The sequence below is a fragment of the Sciurus carolinensis genome, chromosome 9, assembly GCF_902686445.1.
Source record: "Sciurus carolinensis chromosome 9, mSciCar1.2, whole genome shotgun sequence".
Lineage (NCBI taxonomy): Eukaryota > Metazoa > Chordata > Mammalia > Rodentia > Sciuridae > Sciurus > Sciurus carolinensis.
Genome location: NC_062221.1, coordinates 67,084,462 through 67,098,145, shown reverse-complemented (window position 1 = coordinate 67,098,145; position 13,684 = coordinate 67,084,462). Strand labels below are relative to the sequence as shown.

The window sequence follows — 13,684 nt, the reverse complement described above, 5'->3', positions numbered from 1 at the left end:
TTTGCTGTTAGAGGTAAACATATATATTTGGATTTAACTTTTCACTTCTTTTTTTTTTTTATATGAGACTTAGCTTTTATTATAAAAATCACAAAACATGGACCATTGCATTAGCTCTCTCTAGACACACACATTTTAATTTGATGTAATTGAAACATGTTTTCAACTTTTCATAAGCTAGAAAAGACACAAACAAAAAGATGTGTACAAAAGGAACCTCCACAAAGATCTGTAGGTCAGGTAAGCAATTATACACATTCATTAGCTTTTTACTTCTTTAGGGCTCTGTTGCTACCCAGTGAACCAGTTTATACTTTTCTTTCAGAAGTACGTGTGTAACTCTGTGGAAGCCTTTGCATCGTTGTTAAGGTGACTGCTTCTTGTTAACTTTGTCTGGTGCAGTGTGGTGTTTACTCACTGTGGAAATTCCCTTGCATGCGACAGAGTTCATGCTTTTTGCTCATTATCAGTCTTGATTAGCTATTTATGAACCTAACCCATATTTGCTCCTGCAAACCTTTCCTCGAGTCTATCTTTTCTTTTCTTTTTCAAAATTACATTTGATCAAGTCTGAAAAGCTATACATACCTTTTTCAAATTCAATTGTTAAAGATAGTTTTAAATATATTGGGAAATGAGAACATAAGCTGATTTTCAGATAATTTTAAGGAATTATGGTTAATTTTTTGGGTGTGTAAAAACAGGGCAAAAATTTTTTAAACTTATCAGTTAAGATGCTTATTAAATATTTCTAGGAAAACTCATGTCTCAGATTTGCTTTTGAAAAATCCCAAAACAAAAATAAAAGAAGGGGGGAGGTTAAGTAAAACCAAATTGGCAAATGTTAACTTTTGTTGAAACTGATAAGTAGATGTGTGAGTATTTATTTTATTATTCTCTCTACTTTTATATACCTTTAATTTTTTCTGAGATGAAAATTTACAAAGTTACCTTCTCAGGAGCCCTTCCAAATTCCCCTTATCTAAAATTCCAACCCCAGTTCTTTATTCTCACTTTTAATAAGTCCTGATTTGGTTTCTCTCCTTCACATTTTGTTACTATCTACCATACTAACCATGTTAGTATTTTATGTGGGTTTTGGGGCTTACTTTCCTCCCCAGCTGCAATGTAACTCCATCAGAAGGCACTTTTGTCCGTTTGGTCTCTGCTCTTGCCATCAACAATGTCTGATGCTCAAATAACAGCCACAAGAAAACAAAATCTCTGTTAACATTTTAAAATTACAAATATTTTTTTAACTTTAAATTCAATAGAAGAAAAAAGATACTGAAGTGGAAAGAAGCAATTGCTGCCCATCAATTATGGCTCTCAAAAGCCCTTTCTGAACTTAAAATTTATATATATGTGAAAATCAAGTTGGAGACATGAGGGGTTTGTTTTTTAAATTTTTTTATTGCTCATTGCTTAATAGGCGTAAATTTAAATTTCTAGTCAGTGAAGTCAAGTCCTATGTTTTAATTTGCACACACACCAAGAACAAAGCAAAAACCCTCACCTGACTTTTGGGATGATTCTCTAGGCAAAACCAACAGGGAAAGGCTGATCTGTGAGTAATACCTGAGAAAATGCCCTATCCCAGGGGGAAGCCACCTACCATGAAGAAATGATTACAGCTGCTATATTTCCTTTGGATATCTTTTTATTACTTTTAAAAGAAACCCTCGCTGACCAGTCCTGGAAACAGATGTGCGTGGGCAGGGCCAGGCAAAAAGCAGAAGGAAAAGGCCTCCTTGCTTCCCAGCTGTCAATCTCTGCCCTCCTCCTTTGGTCCCCCAAACCCTCCCCTGCCCCGCCTCCTTCCTCCCACGCCATTCTACCCTGTGGTCAGGCCCATCTGAGCTGCTGTGAAAACAGGCCCCACCTTTGCAAAGTCTACTCGACCCTGTAAGTCTGGGTGGAGGTAGTTTCTCCTTTTTGAGGCCCTCCAGGGGAGTCTACTGAGCAGGTTTGGGGACCACTCTGCAAGTGTATTTTATTCCTCTTTATACACCCCAGAACTCATCACCAGGATGCCCAGCAAATTATAGATGCTGAATAAATATGTAACGGATGAATGAATGAAGAAAACATTTTAAAGTCCTCTTACTGTGTACAGAAGTCAGTGTAACCGCTTCTGATTTTCACAGCTACTCTTTGTGGCACAGGATAAATGGATGTTATTGTCCCCATTTGACAGAGGCACACGGGAGCGTAAGGATTTGCCTGTGGTGGCAGATGAAAGGAACAGTGGCTGCCTCCCTTCACCAAGGTCAGTTCCTGGAGGCTCAGGGTCGGGGACAGAGGTCAGGAGGGGAGAAAGGAGAACTCATCTTGTTACTTAGAGGGTAGACAGAAGCAGAAGCATGAGAGGAAAATGGGGAAGCGGGGAGAACTAGGGGAGGGTCGAAGTGCCTAAAAGATAGAAATAGAAGACGTGAAGATAATGGAAAAGGCGAGTTGTGGTGCAGCTGAGGTGGAGGCTGCAGGGCGATGCAGAGGACAGGGCCAGAGCAGTCACAGGAGGGTTGGAGGGAAGCCAGTGGAGGTGGAGGGAGACAGAGCAGGTTCTCGAGAAAACAGCTGAGAGGGGCTTAGGCCCCAGACCTGTTTCTGGGGAGCAGGTATGTGGGGAGCAGGGAGAAGGAAACATCCCTAAGTTTGATGTTTCCCTTGAAGTCAGAGCTCGGGCCCAATTTCCCTGTGGAAAATACACCCCTCTGCTGCCTGTGGCCTCTGCCCCATAACCTCTCCCTCCAGGCCTGTGTGTTTGGGCAGCTGCATTGCATTTTTAGAACAATTTTAACTTGTAGGCTGTACCTGCTGAACCAGAATGTCTGGCCAATACCTGTTACATAACATCCTCAGACCTTTAGGGTACAAGGACAAGCGTGGCCCTGGTCCAACGCAGGTGTGGGCTGGACCTGGCCAGGGAGGGCAGAAGGCGCGTGGAATGGGACTCCTTCCCTACCAGAGAACCCACACCCCCACCTCTGGCAAGGAAAAGCTGAGTGGGGCAGCCCCAGTCTGATTCTTCCATCCAGAAGCACTTGGGATATAGCTGTGTTCTGTTTTAAGGCTTCGTGAAGGATGTAGGCTAGATCTGGGAAAGAACCTCACTGTGGAGGATCAGCCAAACAGGAGCATGTGACCTGGAGATGTGAAGTTTCCCTCTGGACCTACTTAAAGGCTACAGCTGACAAGCCTCTCCTGGAGGAGGGGATGAACTGCACGGCCTGCTGGAAGGCCCTGTCCAGCTGGTGATTCAGGGCAGATCCCAGGCCAGGACACAGTGGCCCCAGTACGTAAGTGCTCAGCTGGGAACAGCACCAAACCTCAAAATAGGTTGCAGAATTAAGATGAGGAGCTGAGCTTATCACAGCCTTTGTGGCTCCATAGGACAGGCCTGGACAGAGGGAGGGAGGGAAGGAGACCACACTTGGTCTGGAATGCAGTCCAGAAACACAGAAGCCCCAGGGATGTGGGGATAGAGAGCCAGCAAGTCCGGCACTGGCAGCAACTATGGGGAGCAGTAATCCCATCTCCTCTTTTTATAGGTGAAGACTGAGAAGTGACTCACTTGCCTGTGGTCACACAAGGAGGCTGGCAGGTAGGTGGCAAAAATAGTTCAAGGTCTGAAGGTCTTCCATGAACTTCAGAAGAGTGGGTATGGGCCAGGTTCTGGAAGAGGCTGCCAGGGTGAGTACAAGAAGACTTTGCACAGAGTTCTGAGGCTGAGCCAAGCTGCACACAGACCTGAAGGTAGCTAAGTGGTGTTGGGAAGAACCATCAGCAGGGCAGAGAGATGGGCCTCCTGGGACCTGAAGTGGTAGCCCACATTGCCACCCTGATCTTTCTTCCCAAGCTCCCAAGGTTACTGCCCAGCTCTGACCTCTTTCCCTTTCCAAGTCCAGGAGCAAGACCCAGCCTGCTGGCCCTGTGCCCATCCAGCCACAGGCCTCATGGAGCCTCTTCTGCCACTCACCATGTTCCTCTCTCCCACCCTCCTTCCCCTCCACTCACCTGGCTCAAGGACAGGCTTGATCAAGCACTGTAGATGCCACGCTGGTCATTGTTTACCTCCTAATTATCTCCTCTTTCCCTCTCCCCTCTTCCTACAGTGCTTGCCCCATATCAACACTCCAATATCCATTGGAACCTGCCACAGCCACCTCACTTGTCCCTCTACCTGCCCCATGCTCCCCCAGTGTCTTCCACTTGGACAGCAACTAAAGAGGACTAAAACACAAGCCTGGGATCTTGCTTCCCTGTGCGCCGATCATGGCTCTCCAGTGCTCCGAGATAAAGCACCAGCTCCTTAGGAGAGCCTGCGAGTTCTTCCTCTCTCACCGTCTTGGGGCTCTTGGCTCCACGGTCCACCATGTTGCTCTAGAACCCACCACGCTTCTTCCCACCTCTGGCTTCTGCGATGCTTGGGCTGCTCTTACATACCCCCAGTTCATGCAGACATCTTCTACTCATCTTTCAAGTCTCAACCCAAAGCTGCTTTCTGTTGTTGCTTAGAATGAAATAATGCTTTACTATGGTAAAATAGCTATAAAAACATAAAATTTGCTACCTTAATATTTTAAGTATACAATTCAGTAGCATTAAGTATATTCACAATGGTGTGTAGACATTACCACTACTGTTAAATCATCCCAAGCAGAGACTTTGAACCCATTAAACCTCCTCATTCTACACCCCCCTTCCCAGTCCCAGGTAACCTCTAATCTGTTTTCAGTTTAGTAATTGCCTTTCTGTGTACTCTTGTAAGTGGAATCATAATATCTGTCCTTTGTGCCTGGCTTATTTCCCTTCGCATAGTGTTTCAAAGGTCATCCATGTTATGGCACATATCAAAATGTTGTTTCTCTATTGGTAGCTGAATAATAATGCAATGTATAGATGTCACATTTTATTCATTCCCCTATTGAGTTGTTTCCAGCATTTGGCTATTGTAACTGAGGCTGCTATGATCACTAGTGTCCCAAAGTTTCTTTCTGTGGGAAGCCCTTGCTGATCTCCTCGGGCAGGGCTGGCATTTCTCCTGTGCCAGTGGGACGGTGTGCACTGGCCTCTCTTGGCTCTTGCATCTCAGGAGCTCCAGCAGTCCCTCTGCCTGTGGCAGTGGGCAGCTAGTGTTTCTCCTTGTGTTACACCCTCCACTTGATGTGGGTTTAAACAACTCTAATGACAAGAACATGCCGATCCTGCCCCAGTCAAGCCTCAGAGATGCTGCAGTCACTACTCCCTAGGTCTCATAAGAGATGCTGAGTCAGAGGCACCCCGCTAGGCTATGCGCAGATTCAGGCCCCACAGAAAACCTTGAGATAACGAGGGTTCATTGCTCTAAGTCTCTAACTTTCTGGGTAATTTATTACACAGCAGAAGATAACCAACACACATGTTTTCTCCATGGGCCTGGGAGCTCCTGCGGGGCTCTTCTCCAGATCCGCCAGGGCAGCTCACTGGGACAATGAAAACAAGTTTTGAGAAAGCAAAACAAACAAGAAAACAGTTTTCATACAATGGATCAAGAATCAGAATTGCATCAGCCTTCTCAATAACTGCTCTAGAAGCCAGAGGTAGTGGAATAAGCCTGTTAACCCTTCAAGGGGACCAGGCAGTGTACGTACACCCGTAATCCAGCGGCTCTGCAGGCTGAGGCAGGAGGATTGCAAGTTCGAGGCCAGCCTCAACAACTTGGTGAGACCCTCTCTCAGAAGTCAAAATGAATAAATAGGATTGGTGGGGCATGTAACTCAGTGATACAGTACCACCAGTTTCAATCCCCAGAACCACAAAAGAAGGGGGGAAAAAAAAAAAAAACCTCCAAGGGGAAAATGATAGCTCAACCTGCAGCAGTGTTGTGTGTATATAGAAAAGATCTCCAGGTTGGGGTTGTGGCTCAGTGGTAGAGCACTTGCCTAGCATGTGTGAGGCACTGGGTTGGATTCTCAGCACCACATATAAATAAATGAATAAAATAAAGAGTCTAAAAAAGTAAGAAGAAAAGAAAAGAAAAAAAATTTCAAAAATGTACCTTCAGGCTGGGGATGTAGCTCAGTGTTTGAGTTCTTGCCTAGCATACACAAAACCACTAAATAAATAAATAATGTACCTCCCATGCACCCGTTTGTGGGTAAGCTCCTGGAGGTTATGCTGTGCCAAAGAGAGAGTAAACCAAAGTAGAAGAAGTGGGATCCAGGAACCAAGAGCCCACGATGTGAGGAGCACAGGGACTCTGGCTGATGGTGGCAGCTGGGGCCCAGGCCTGGAGGGCAACCTATGCAGACGGAGCAGACAGAAGGTTCTGGGAGAGATCATTTCAGGAAGATGGACTCTAATGTCTTAAATATGTTATGTCTGGGGTTAATTAGTTAACAAATATACAGAGTACTAAACAAACAAGAAAAATAGGACAATTATTAACTCTTGGAAAAACAAGACGTGCAGGAAAAAGTCATCATAGTATTCTGCCTCAGCTGTGACTGGTTTACAAAGGCAGGAATGTAAACAGTGAATATTGAACTTAGCAAAATCACAACATAACCAACGCAGGAGGAAGGGGCATGGGAAGTGTTCTGTGTTGGTGGGGACAGGGAGAGCAAAAAGGAGCCAAACCTAATTGTCCACAAGGTCAACAATAAACAATCAGCTGAATAGTCAAAAGTGGTTGCCTCTGACAAGGTGGAAACAGGGTCTGAACTGGTTTTCATAACAAGTCTTACAGAATGATTTAACTCACAAAATTACATGCAAATATGATTTTATTAAAAATTCAAATTAAGTTGGATGTGGTGGTCCATGCCTGTAATCCCAACTACTCAGGAGGCGAGAACAGGAGAATCACACGTTTGAGGCCAGCCTGCGCAACCTTAGTGAGTCCCTGTCTCAAATAACAAACAAAATAAAATGTCTGGGAAGTAGCTCAGTGGTAGAGTCCCCTGGGTTCAATCCCTAGAAAGAAGAAGGAGGAAGAGGAAGAGGAAGAGAGGAGAAGAAACAAAGGAAAAGAAGAAAATATTCTATGTTAACAATTACAATTTCTACTGTTTACCTTTATGTCAGATTGCTACACTTATAGGTAGGTGTGTCCTCATGGACACTTGATTGCAAATGACCAAGCCTTAACTGGTGAAAGTATCAAAGGGGATTATATTGTGTCATATCTCAAAGAGGTTCAAAGATCACAGGCATGACTAGATTTAGGTGTGCACACTGTGCCAGCAGAGATCTTTCGTCTCCATCTCTTGGCTCTATTTCCTCTGTTCTCAATCAGGGTCCTTCCTCTCATACCTTAGGAAGCTGAACTCCAAAAGTTCCAGACTTCTATTTTACCAGCACAGTGATACTACTGGAAGGAGTCTCTGCCTAGTAGTTGCAACCAAATGCCTCAGAGGGACACTCTTCCATCTGGCCTGCGTCATATGCCTATTCCTGAACAGACAGCTATAGCCAACAGGACAGGCACTGTGATTGGTGGAACCTGAGTCATATGCCCATACTTCAAAAGGTGGGCAATGTGGGAGTAGAGCCGTCTCCAAAGGAAAATATGGGTGCTGTTAATAAAAAAATGAGAGATCAGATGCTACAAACATCTGTCCCCTGTGCCTGAACACTGAGATTGCTGCTTGCCATTGTAAGTGCAGGAGCCACTGGTTAGGGACCGTTCTCCCCTAGAACACTACACAATTGGCCCATTCCCTATGCTTCACAGAAGCTGTTCAGTTTTTAAATAATGTTCCTTCTTCCTCTGTCTTTTCATCTTCCGGGGAAACAACCCTTGATCCCTATTGTCCTTTATGTAACAGTCTCCATTTCTCGGCTCTTTCCCTGGGTGCTGAGTACTGTCCAGTGTGGTACCTGAAAGTACGTGACACACAAATTAGAGGCGTAAGCGGACCTCGGATCCGCAAGCTCTCCTTTATCAGCGGCAGAGTCAATCGGTCAAACACCTTAATGTGGCTCATTTTCGGAGTATGGGTCGGGGGATGCCTGCTGGTCACCATGAGGATACGGGTTTTATACACAGCCTTAGCAGAGCCAGGCCAAGGGAGGAGTTAGTTACTTTTGGTGGGCCCTTTGGGGGGGAAGGGGGCGGGGCCAGGTCATGGGAGGAGTTTTGTTTGAGGGATTAGGGTGGGGTGGGAAGACAGGTAACCATATCCTTTATTACCCATAAATGAATGAAGCATGTGCAGGCGCGCACGCGCGCGCGCACACACACACACACACACAGTACTGAAAATTGAACACAGGACCTTGAACACTGAGCCACATTTCCAGCTCTTTTTATTTTTTATTTAGAGACAAGGTCTCACCAAGTTTCTAAGACTGGCCTTGAACTTGTGTCCTTTGGCCTCAGCCTCCCTAGTCACTGAAATTACAGGTGTGTGCCCCCGCGCCTACTTCCAACAACTTTTATTATGTGAGCTGTTATCAGGCCAGGGATTTTTCCTCCTGCATTCATGCAATTGGTTCCCCAAACCTAAAGGACTTTGCCCTCGTACAATTTCAACTTATAAATTTATTCCACTCCTGCAGTTCATTGGGTTTTCAAATACAGATTCTGTCTTCAGTACTAACCATCTCTCCAGGTTTTACGTAATCTATCGGTTTGTAAAATTCTTTTCATGCAAGAGAATAATAAAACACATCCTGTGTCAAGGATAGAAAGCTCTGGCCCATTACTCAGGTCCACATGACATGCGACACTAATCAGTGTTTTCTGGGTGTGATTGCCCAATTGCAAATGAAGCAACCACACTGCATTCATTTTTCAAGGACTGCCATCACCCCAAAGCGGATGACAATGGAAATTGTTTTCTCACAATTCTGGAGGCTAGAAGTCATGCGTCAAGGTGTTGGCAGGTGACTGCTCCCTCTAAAGAATTTCTTGCCTCTTCTACTTTGTGTAGGTTGCTGGCAATTCTTGACATTCCTTGGGTTTTACTTTTATTTCTACATCCCTGCCTTCAACTTCACATGCTCTATGTTATGGTTTGGATCCTAAATGTCCCCCCAAAAGCTCATGTGTTATGCAATGCAAGAATGTTCAGATTGAAATGTTTAGATTATGAGAACTGTGACTTTATCAGTGGATTCATCTATTTGATGGATTAGTAATTTGAATGGACTCCTGGTTGGTAACTGTAGGCAGTTGGGGTATGTCTGCAGGAGGTAGGTCTCTGGGGGTGGTGGCTTTGGACTATATCTTTTCCCTAGCTCTTTTGCTCTCTCTGCTTCCCAGCTGCCATGAGCTGAGCAGTAATCCTCTGCCATGCCCTTCTGCCATGAAGTTCTGCCTCATCTTAGGACCAGAGTAGTGGAGTTGGAGGACCATGGACTGAACCTCTGAAACAGAAAGCCCAAAACTTTTCGTCCTCTGAGTTGTTCTTGTTAGGTATTTCAGTCACAGCAGTGAAAAACTGACTAACACTCTGTATGTTTTATTTGAGATCCTGTGTCCAAATTTCTTTCCTCTTATAAGGACACTAGTTATTGGATTTGGGGCTCACTCTATTCCAATGTGATTATATCTGTAATAACTCTATTTCTGAATAAGGTCACATGCACAGGTACCAAGAGTTAGGACTTGACCACTTGACCATATCTTTTTTTTTTTTTCTTTTCTTTTTTTTTCTGGTATTTTTTTAGTTGTTGATGGACCTTATTTATTTATTTATTTATTTATATGTAGTGCTGAGAATCAAACCCAGTGCCTCAAACTTGCTAGGTGAGTGGTCCACCACTGAGCCACAACCCAGCCCTTGGCCATATCTTTTGGGGGACAAAATTCAACCTCCTACACAAACAATATCAGTCTTCATCTCCCTGTTTTTCCTTCTTGGTCTCTTCATGAGGCTCTGAAGAACATCTCTGTTAGAAGTCTTGCTGTAGTCCAGTTGGCCGTGGGATTCACACCCCCCCCACACACCCCCAAGCCAGTCAACTCACTTTCCTCAAGTCTAGAGCCATGGTTGCCAGCAGGAGTCTGTGTCTGCCCTCTCCTTTCCCACTGTTCAGAGATTCTCATAGCATCTCCCCAGGGGAGGAGACAGAGAGGGGCAGGTGGAGGAGAGAGGCCAGAGAGTGGGTGGTTAAGCGCTGGGGCTCTGGAATGAGACAGACCTGTGTAACTTTGGGCTAGCTTTCTACACCTCATTTGCATACTGTTTTCTTCTGCTGTCAAGGGTGGATAATAAAACCTATCATCCTTATTAGAGTTAAGTGACATCCCACTTGTAAAACATTCAGCCCCGTGGTACCAATGGCTGTTGTATTGTTCTTGCTGTGGCTTCCACTTCTCCCTGAAGTAAGTTTTTGTTTTCAAACTTTAGTTTGTTTTCATTTTTGTTTTGTTTTGGGGGGGAGTTTGGGGGGAATGCAACCCGGTCCTCTTATATGCTAAGTACAGTACATGCTCTACTATTGAGCTATCCCCTCAGGCTCCTGGTCCCTTTTATTTTGAGGCAGTCTCACTAAATTGCCCATGTTGGCCTTGAATTTGCCATCCAGGTCACTGGGATTACAGGCACATGCCTCCCAGCTGGAGGTCACTGTTTTGAACTGTAATAATATATAAAGCTATTTCCCCGCCTCCCAACTGCTTGTCAGTCTGTGAACATCCTAGCTAGCTATTGGTTCATCAGTCAGCTTGCAAGTATCCTTCTCAGTTATTGGTCCCCTGTTAGCCAGTGGAATTCAACTGCTTAAGGATAGCTACCCCACCATCTTTTCTCATGCTTTCTCTCTCCTACTCACTTTTTTCTCTCTCCTCCTGCTTTTCAAACTCTCTCTTGCACGTGCACTTTCTCATTTCCTCTCATTTTCTCTCTTACCCTGCAGGGAGACACTCTGTTTGCTTAATAAACCCTCTTATGTCAATTCCTGTGTCCTGCATGGTTTCTGGGTTCTTACATGAACTAAGCTGCACTAGGGCCAAACAGACCAGGCTAAAAGTCAAAATGGAGTCACTCATGCTAAAAGTTAAACCTAAGCTGTTAGTTGAAATCAATTAGAGAGAAAGATAATAGGCAAATTTTTGCCAGGCATGGTGGTGCATGCCTGTAATTCTAGTGACTCAGGAGGCTGAGGCAGGATGATCACAAGTTTGAGGCTAACCTCAGCAACTTAGTAAGGCCCTCTCTCAAAATAAAAAATAAAAAGGGCTGGGCATGTTGCTCAGTGGTTAAGCATCCCCAGGTTCAATTCCTGGTACCATAAAAAAAAAAAAAGGGCAAAATTTCCAAACAGGTTAGTTTCAATTGGCATGAAATTAAGTCACCTCTGCATTAATCCTTTCACAATGGAAGTAACCTGATGCTAACCATTTCAACAATTTTCCTGTTGTTCTGGATCTTAGTCCCAGTCTTATAAGGAAAGTAACTTTGAAATAACAAATCCTTTTTTTGTTTTTGTTTCTGCCTTTTTTTTTTTTTTTTTGGTACTTGGAATTGAACACAGGGGTGCTTTACCACTGAGCTACGTCCACCCCCATCCCTTATTTATTTTGAGGCAGGGTCTCACTAAGTTGCTTAGGGCCTTGTTAAATGACTGAGGCTGGTCTTGAACTTGTGATCCTCCTGGCTCAGGCTCCCAAATTGCTGGTATTATAGGCGTGCACCAGCAAGACTGCACACTTTGAGGCAAGGGTCTGCAGCTAATCTGAGCTGGAGTGTAAATAGCTTTGCCACATGGCCTTATTTATTTATTCATTCATTTATTTATGGTGCTGGGGATCGAACCCAGGGCTTTGTGCATGCTTGGTACATAATAGTGGTCCACTCACCCTTTGAATATAGCCCTCATTGCTCTGAGGCTTATTTTTAAAAGGACTTTTTTTCCCCCACTCTCTTCTCCCCTCTCCCCCTCCCTAATAAGATTAGGGGAGACAGTGTTACCTTTCTTCCCCTACTTAATTGTCCTTCCATCACAGGAAGGAGGTGTCTGCTGGAGAATCTAGGAAGTGAATAGCTCCACTAAATTACCCACTAAATTAGCAAGTGAAGACTAACACACCGTCAGGGCTGGGCCCTATCAGAGCACACCTAGACTGCAACCCTTGAAGAGCTTCTTTCAAAGCCCTCTTTTCCCTGATGGGCAGAATCACAGCCTCTGGGACCGGAGTCCTCCATGTTTCTCCTTTACTAGCAAAGCAATGAAACTTCTTTTTTCTTTTCTCAAAATTGTGTCTTCATTATTAAATTGGCATGAATTAGCATCAGGGACAAGGACCGAGCTTTCCGTAACAGGTATAGCACTTTACCACTGAGCCACATCTCCTGCTTTCTTTATACCCTTGTCTGTCTGTAAAGCCAAGCTTTGCTAGGACCATCAGAACACTTACTCTATTTTATGGAATGAAGTTTTCCCAATTCTAAAATCAAAAGTAAAGCCAGGGGCTGGGAAGATAGCTCAGTCAGTAGAGTGCTGCCTTGGAAGCACAAGGCCCTGGGTTCGATCCCCAGCACCCAAAAAAAGTAAAGACAATGGGGCTGGGGCTGTAGCTCAGTGGTAGAGTGCTCGCCTCACACATGAAACACTGGGTTCGATCCTCTGCGAAGGGTTATGGAAAATAATATCCCTGCAAGATAGCCCCAAAGAACAATGGAGAGAGGTGCGGCTCTGGAGGAGGGAGGGGAAACTAGCCAAGGAACAATGGGCCCTGGGAGAAAGGGGCGGATACTGAATGCTGGGTGGGGCCCTAGACCTTGACCTTCCCCATGGCAAATTAGTCCTAAATGGAGGCAAGCAAATACCAGTGGGTAAGATTTGAGTACTCATCCCTCTGTGTCTGGACTCTTATCTCCCCAGAGAGATAACCTTTATACAACTACCCTCCTGAATTAAAGTTTCAACCTGTACAACTAGCCCCTGACGGTCAAAACTGCACATACACGGCTTCCAGTGATACATCATCCTCATTTTACCCTATAAAACCAAATCCCCTCTGTAACTGACGACCATCTTCCCATTTGGAAAGTGGGTCCCAAGGGTACCTGAGTCCACGAAGGAATAAAGGCTTCTCTGAATCTGTTGAGGTCTGCTTCCCATCCTTTTGCTCTTGCACTCAGCACCACATAAAATAAATAAAGATATTGTGTCCATCTACAACTAAAAAAGAACTTTAATAAAAGGAAAACCAATGAATATCTTTTAACTCAATTGTTGTAATTTAGTCCTGTGACATGACACCATCAACAATACTTATCTTTTTTTTTTTTTTTTTTTTTTTTTTGGTACTTCTTTTTGGGGATTGAACCCTGGGGCACTTTACTAGCGAACTACCTCACTGACCCTTTTTTATTTTTAATTTTAATATAGGATCTCACTAATATACAGAGGCTGACCTTGAACTAGTGATCCTCCTGATTCAGCCTCCTGAGTTGCTGGGATTACAAGCAGGCACTAACACGCCTGGCAACATGACTTCTGAGGAGAGGTCAAAGGAAACAGGGATTGAAGACAGAAAACCCTCGAGAGCCGTAACTTCTAATTTTTAAGTAATTTAACTTTTTTTTTTTTTTTTTTTTTGAGATGAGTTCTCATTTTGTTGCTGAGACTGGTCTCAAAATTTCTTGCCTCTATCTTCAGAGTAGATGCTGAACTTATTTTTAGAAGTCCAAGTGTTTTTTCCAGGGCATGATGGTGCATGCCTCCAATTCCAGCTACTCAGGAG

At 44.4% G+C, this 13,684-nt stretch overlaps 1 long non-coding RNA gene across 1 annotated transcript; it reads left to right on the top strand.

The window, feature by feature from the left end:
* The first annotated feature begins 2,926 nt into the window (after nucleotides 1-2,926).
* Nucleotides 2,927-4,911, top strand: LOC124993350 (uncharacterized). The gene is made up of 3 exons (XR_007110295.1): nucleotides 2,927-3,298; nucleotides 3,555-3,607; nucleotides 4,119-4,911. It is a non-coding gene; the product is annotated as an uncharacterized LOC124993350 (long non-coding RNA).
* The last annotated feature ends 8,773 nt before the right edge of the window (nucleotides 4,912-13,684 follow it).